A 6,199-nucleotide genomic window follows, 5' to 3' on the forward strand; every position below is an offset into this window, starting at 1 on the left:
CCCCCCCCGCCCCCCCCCAGCCCTGACACTTCTCTGCTCTGCGTGCAGCACTGTGCATGATATATTGTAGGAGAGAAGAAACCAAGGTGGTGTCAGGAGGCTCTAGCATCTCAGATGTGGAGTGGCCATTCTAGGGCTGGTGCTGAAGGAGGGGGTTCAAGCCTGTAAGGATGTCAGACCCGGCCAGTGCCATCGGCAGGGCCCCCAAGGGGAGCATGGTGGGTCAGGGAGATGCAGGAGATTCGGAGCACAGAGGAGGCGCCCCAGTCTCCTGGGCAGGGCAGGTGGCCTTCAGAAGAGGCATGGCCTGAGCTGACCTGGAGAAGCATGGGGACAGGGCCTACAGAAGGATGTTCCTGACAAAGGCAGTGGTGTGTGGGGCAGTGTGCAAAGTCGTGTGGGAGAGGGCTTGCTTGGGGACGTGGGCAGGACAATGTGACTGGATCAGCAGGTGGGAGTGGGGGTGCTTGGGGAGATAGGTCTAGGGGGTGAGAGGCCTGGGGCACCCTGACAAAGAGCTTGGCCCCAACCTGGACAGGGTGGGAAACCTTCATCTATGGGAAAAGCAGGAGAGAGACCTGCTTGGCTTTGCATTTTGGAGGGTGATTTTGGAAGCTGCTATTGAGAAATGGGGAAGTTGCTGTTGAGCTAGTTGGGGGAGTTCCAACCATGCCTAACACCTGGGCGGGCTGTTCTTAGCACCTCCTCATGACTCCCCCGCCCGTGCCACTCGGAAGGACAAAAGGCTCACTAAGGTTTGAACCCCAGGCTTTGTTACCTGGGTCACTTTATTATATTATGGACAAGAAGCGAGAGGGTGTTAGGAAGCAGCAACATTTCAGATGGGGAGCCGCTGTCCTTAGAGCTGGTACAGCAGGAGGCTCCACCCTGGGCCCTGAGACACCCCCTCCAGCTTTCCTGAGGCTGCAGCCTCCTCCTCCCCTCCCCCCCTCCCCCAGGGAAGCTCATCAGAATGTGGGGAAATGCTTGAGTTCCCTCCCCTAGGAAGCAGGGCAGAGTGTGCCTGAATCCCGCTCGTGAATGTTCAGCTCGCACTAGCTGGGGTCCGCTGAACCTTGGGGAGAGCAACGCATCTGCTGCTTCTGAGGCCTTTAGAATCCAGTTGCTGTGTTAAGGACCTGAGGACCAGGGAAAAGGCCCCTGGCCAAGACAAAGCTGACTCGGAAGCTTCCTGGGGAAGCCAGTGTTTGATCTTGACTTTGAAGGGTGGGTAGGATCTCTTAGAGACAAAATTAAAGCTTATTATTTCCCCCTTATAAAAGTGATAGAAGAAAGATATTGGAAAATTTGGAAACATGGAAGGAGGAAATTATTATTATTTTAACACGAACAATGAGATCCACTGACCAGTTATAATTTGGTTTCATTTTGTTGAAGATCTTTCCAATCATTTCAATGCACACTTAGTATTTTTGCATTGTTTCGCCTGTTCAGTGGGTGTATTAGTTTTCTATTGCTGCTATAACAGCATGGGGCGGGGAGTGAGGCAAGAGAGGCCAGAGGAAGAATAAGACTCATTTTTGCGGCAAACACCTTCTTCTGCGAAGACCTTGGGTACCAGCTCTGGGCCAGGATTTGGGTAGCAGGCAAGCAAAGATGAAAAGACATCATCTCAGTCCTTAAAACATCCTCAGTATAATAAGGGAAATAAGGGAAGCAAGAGAAATAAGCAAGCGACTAGAAGTTTACAGCTTGCTGTCAGGTTTTGTGAGCTATGCTGCAAAAGCAGAGGAGAAAGCCTTCACCCAGCTGGGGGGAGGGCATCATGGAGGACTTCCTGGAGATGATGCCTATTGCATTTTGACAGACAGGTAGCAGTTATACAGGTGAAGTGGGGAGGAACTGTAACAGAAACAGTTGGGGCGCCTAGAAAAAGAAAGACAAACATAGCTTTCTTGACTTAAGAAAAGTCATTTTAGGCCCTTAGCCATCTTATGAAGGAATGTAAGAGTGAGCAGCCACCATCAGGTCAAGACCTGGGATCATCATATTCGGAAGTGAAGATGGATCTGATGCACGTTCTGAGTTATCTCTGAAGGATCTAAACCCCTCTGAACACTGAGATACCAGACCCGCTGGGGCCAAAGAACCGATGATGCTGACCCCTGCAGGTCTTGAGATTTTGCCCTGGACTCAGTCGCCATCAGATGACCTTAGGCCCAATTCCATGCCATATTCCCCCTTACACAACCCCTTTCATGAACACGTATGCATCCTTAGCCGAAGGCCTCCCCGATTTTGTTGTTTGAGGAGACACTGCTTTGGGAAAGGTCCCCAGTGGCCTCCTTTCTTTGTTGCAGGTAAAACCCTTCCTTTTCCTATCCTTTGCCTTGGCTGCATCTTTTGGCTCAACACTGAGAGGGGAACCCAGTTTGGGGCAACAGAATGGGAGAGAAAGAAGACTCTAGAGGGAGGGAACATCATGAGAGAAGGCACAGAGGCAAGGACCATTACCGTGAGTTTGGAGATACCAGTGTGTTGCTAAAGCAGAAATTACGTAGGAGGAGACGGTGGGAGACGAGACCGGGGAGCAATCCAAGCAGTGTAATGAGCTAGACACACGGGTAGACAAACCTGCCATGAAAATAACTGAAATGCTGCATAAAATTGAATAATTTTTCAAGTGTATCTCTGAGCTGATGAAAAATGACACGTAAGCAGGAGCTCTGAGAGGTAAGCAACTGTCAAGGCTGACTTTTGTCCTGAGGAATTTGGCCAAACCCTGGTGGCCCTGAGTTTCCACTCTGGTGGCTGTATAGATGGAGGTGACCAGCAATAAAGCCTAGGACCCCTCCAAAGTGGGGATTTTAGTAAGATCCGTGAAAATGGAATCCAAAGGCTGCACCCTTGGTATTGGAATCCAAAGGGTGCGCCCAAACTGTCAGGTTTTGGAATTGGCATTGGGTGGGTTAAAAAAATTCCTCTGGGGCACCTGGCTGGCTCAGTCTTCAGAGCATAGGACTCTTGATCTTGGGGTCATGAGTTCAAGTCCCACGTTGGGTGTGGAACCTACTTAAGAAAAATAAACTCCTCTGAAAATTATTAACCACAGGCTGTCCCTCACACTGGTCCTTGGTCCAAATTCAGACTGCCTAAGTGGTCCAAAAATTCTAAATGGTGGAATTTAGTTTAAGGTAGTCGGTGATACCCCAAGGCAACTAGCAGAAAAAAAAAAACAAGTCTTCTCGAGGGGAACATAGCTTCAACCAGGCATTCCCAGGCAAAGGGTCAAGGAAAATGAACAGCTCATGGTCTACAACCCCCAAAACTCATAAGAAACTGGGACTCCATGAGTGAAAATTGACAGAAAACCAAACAACAGAATCAGAACCACAAAGTCTTTAGAAGTCAGAACGACCAGACAAGGGATAAAATAATGTGTTGGAAGAAATTAAAACTAGCTTGAAAATATGAACAGACAATAGTAGACAGTATAGAATGACCAAGCAGATATGAGAGGGAGCAGAAATTCCAGAAATGAAAAATACAATTAAAATTAAAAAAAAAAACTTAATGGGAAGACTTAACATAGCTTAGACACAGTTGATTAGAGAATTAGATAAGATCTGTCCAGAAGTTAGCATAGAAGAATCAAAGAGATGGGAAGTATAAGAGATTAAGACAGAGAGAAAGGACTAGCATGCATGTAATCAGAGTTGTAGAAGAATCAAGGAAGAATAAGAGAAAGGCTATTGTTATTTGTGGAAAACCCTCCAAATGATTGAACACCAACTCACAGATTTAGGAATCACAACGAATCCCTAAAAGTAGGAAAAAATAAAATCAAAAGCAATCCATAACTACATATGTCATAGAAAAATTGCAGAACACCAAAGTCACAGATCTCAGAAGCAGTTGGAAATAGGTCATTCATCCAAAGCTGGCAAACTGACTTCTCAGAGCTTTGATGGGATACAGGAGACAGTGGACTGATGTGCTCAAATAAAATAACAGACACCCTAGAATTCTACATACAGTGAAAATAGTTTCAAGAAAGAGGATAAAATAAAGGTGTTTTTTTTTCTTAAAAATTTTTAAATGCTTATTTATTTTTGAGTGAGAAAGAGAGAGAGCATGTGAGTAGGGGAGGGAGAGAGAGAAGGAGACACAGAGTCCAAAGTAAGTTCCAGGCTCTGAGCGGTCAGCACAGAGCCCAATGTGGGGCTTGAACCCACAAACCGTGAAATCAAGACCTGAGCTGAAGTCAGACGCTCAACTGACTGAGCCACCCAGGCGCCCCAAGGTGTTTTTTTTTTCTTTCAAACAAAAAAGAGCTTACCACTAACAAACTCTTCCTACGGAAATGGTAAAGGCTATTCTTCAGGCAGAAGGAAATTGATCCCAGATGGTGCCTCCAAGATTCTATTTAAAAAATGGTCTGCCAGGGTACTGGTTAAGCCTAAACAAACATGGGTCACATAAAACGGTAATGTCTAATTGGCAGCGCTGAAAAGACAGACCAGATTAAAATAAAGGATGACACTAGCATAGAAGTTGGTAGGCGGCTGGTTGGTCGGAAACTTTCAGTTTTCATTTGTCGGTTTTTCTGAAGGCAGATAATGCTATGACTTGATTTTAGACTTTGCCAGGGAAGTACGCATATTCACAAGGCTAGAGTAACCCCGGGAGAGGGAGCTTCCACACAAGCAGGAGAGAGAACAGCAGAGTAAGAGAAAGAAGGCAAATTCAGTAATCCTAAAGCGAGTAAGAAAAAAGAAAAAAAAATGTAAAAGGAGAGATTCTACCTTCAGTAATGGCAAAACGCTCCTATTGGGCCAACCCTCCTAGAGATAACAACTGTGAACTCCGGACAAAATATGAAAAACAGCTACCTGGGGGTGCCTGGCGGGCTCAGCAGAACATGCAACTCTTCATCTTGGGGTTGTGAGTTCAAGCCCCACATTGGGTGCAGAGATTACTTAATTAAAAGAAAAGAAAAAAGAAAAAATCATAAAAAGAAAAGCAAATACAACTGCCTGAGGATTCTGGAAAGAGATAAAAAGCAGGAAGAGACGAGAGGGGAGCCAACATTTGAAAGGAGAAGCTAGCACATGCAAAAATAATGTGAAATCTCACAAATAGTATTCAACAGGGTAGAAGTTAGAAACAAAAGGGTATGCGCTGTATAATTCTACTTAATGAAGCACAAACACAGGCAGCTGTAAATGATGGTGTTAGGAGATGGGATAGTGGTTGCCCTTGGTGGTGGGGGCAGGGTGGGGGGGTGGATAGTGACTGGAAGGTCTCTGGGGTCCTGGTAATGTCCTGGATGGGGTGCTGATTACATGCGTTCCCTCGCTGGACAAAAATTCAGAATGGGTATGATACGTGCGGTTTCCTGTATGAATATTGTGTTCCAGTATGGATTAACACAAATCAAAAGGGGGCAGAAACACGTAGGCAAGAGCAGACTGAGAAGGGACCTCCGCGCCAGACACCCAAGAGCTTGGACGTGACCTTGGGGGCAGTAGGAGACATTGAAGGTGTGGGAATGAGTTGTCAGGGAGGCTGCAGGATGGTGGTGGCTTTAGCCCACGGGAGAGCTGGCCCTATGTGACATGATTTACAAGTCTGGCCAAAACCTGGGCTTCCAATGACGAGGACCTGAGCCAGAGTGGGACTGGGTGCGGAGTTGGTTTTGGAGACAAAGTTGGAAGGACAATTTGGTTAATTGAGTGCCTGAGGCCAGGGGAGGAAAGAGGGAATCAGAGGTGATACTTGGCAGCTGGAGATCGGGTGGGGGGCTCCTGGGACAAGATGAGAGTTACTGCCAGAGGAAGACTCTGCTGAGGAGGAAAACTTGGCTGTGTTGGTAGGTAGGCCACGTGGAAGAGGCAGGTGGGTGGGAGCTTTAGACGGCACAGGCCTCTGCGGCAGCAGGTGGGTGTTCAGGGCCAGGAGAAGGTAGGACATCGGGGTGGAAGGCAGCAGGGAGGGGGCAGAAGAGGGAGATCTGAAGTGGACAGGAGGGAATTCTCCGCAGAGCGCTGAGGCACCCGAGGTGGGGACTTCAGGTGATGAGGTGGATTTCCAGGTCAGATTTAATGGCCCCAGGTAGATGGGAATACAGCTTAGTGGATAGCTCTACTACAGCTTTTTAAGTGGTACCCAGTGAAGTTTTTCTACGTAGTCACAGGTAATCTTAATCAGCTTAGTTTTTGCTCGCTACAAAGCTTTT

Source organism: Crocuta crocuta, unplaced genomic scaffold (assembly GCF_008692635.1).
Source record: "Crocuta crocuta isolate KB4526 unplaced genomic scaffold, BGI_CrCroc_1.0 scaffold168, whole genome shotgun sequence".
In the NCBI taxonomy this organism is placed as follows: Eukaryota; Metazoa; Chordata; class Mammalia; order Carnivora; family Hyaenidae; genus Crocuta; species Crocuta crocuta.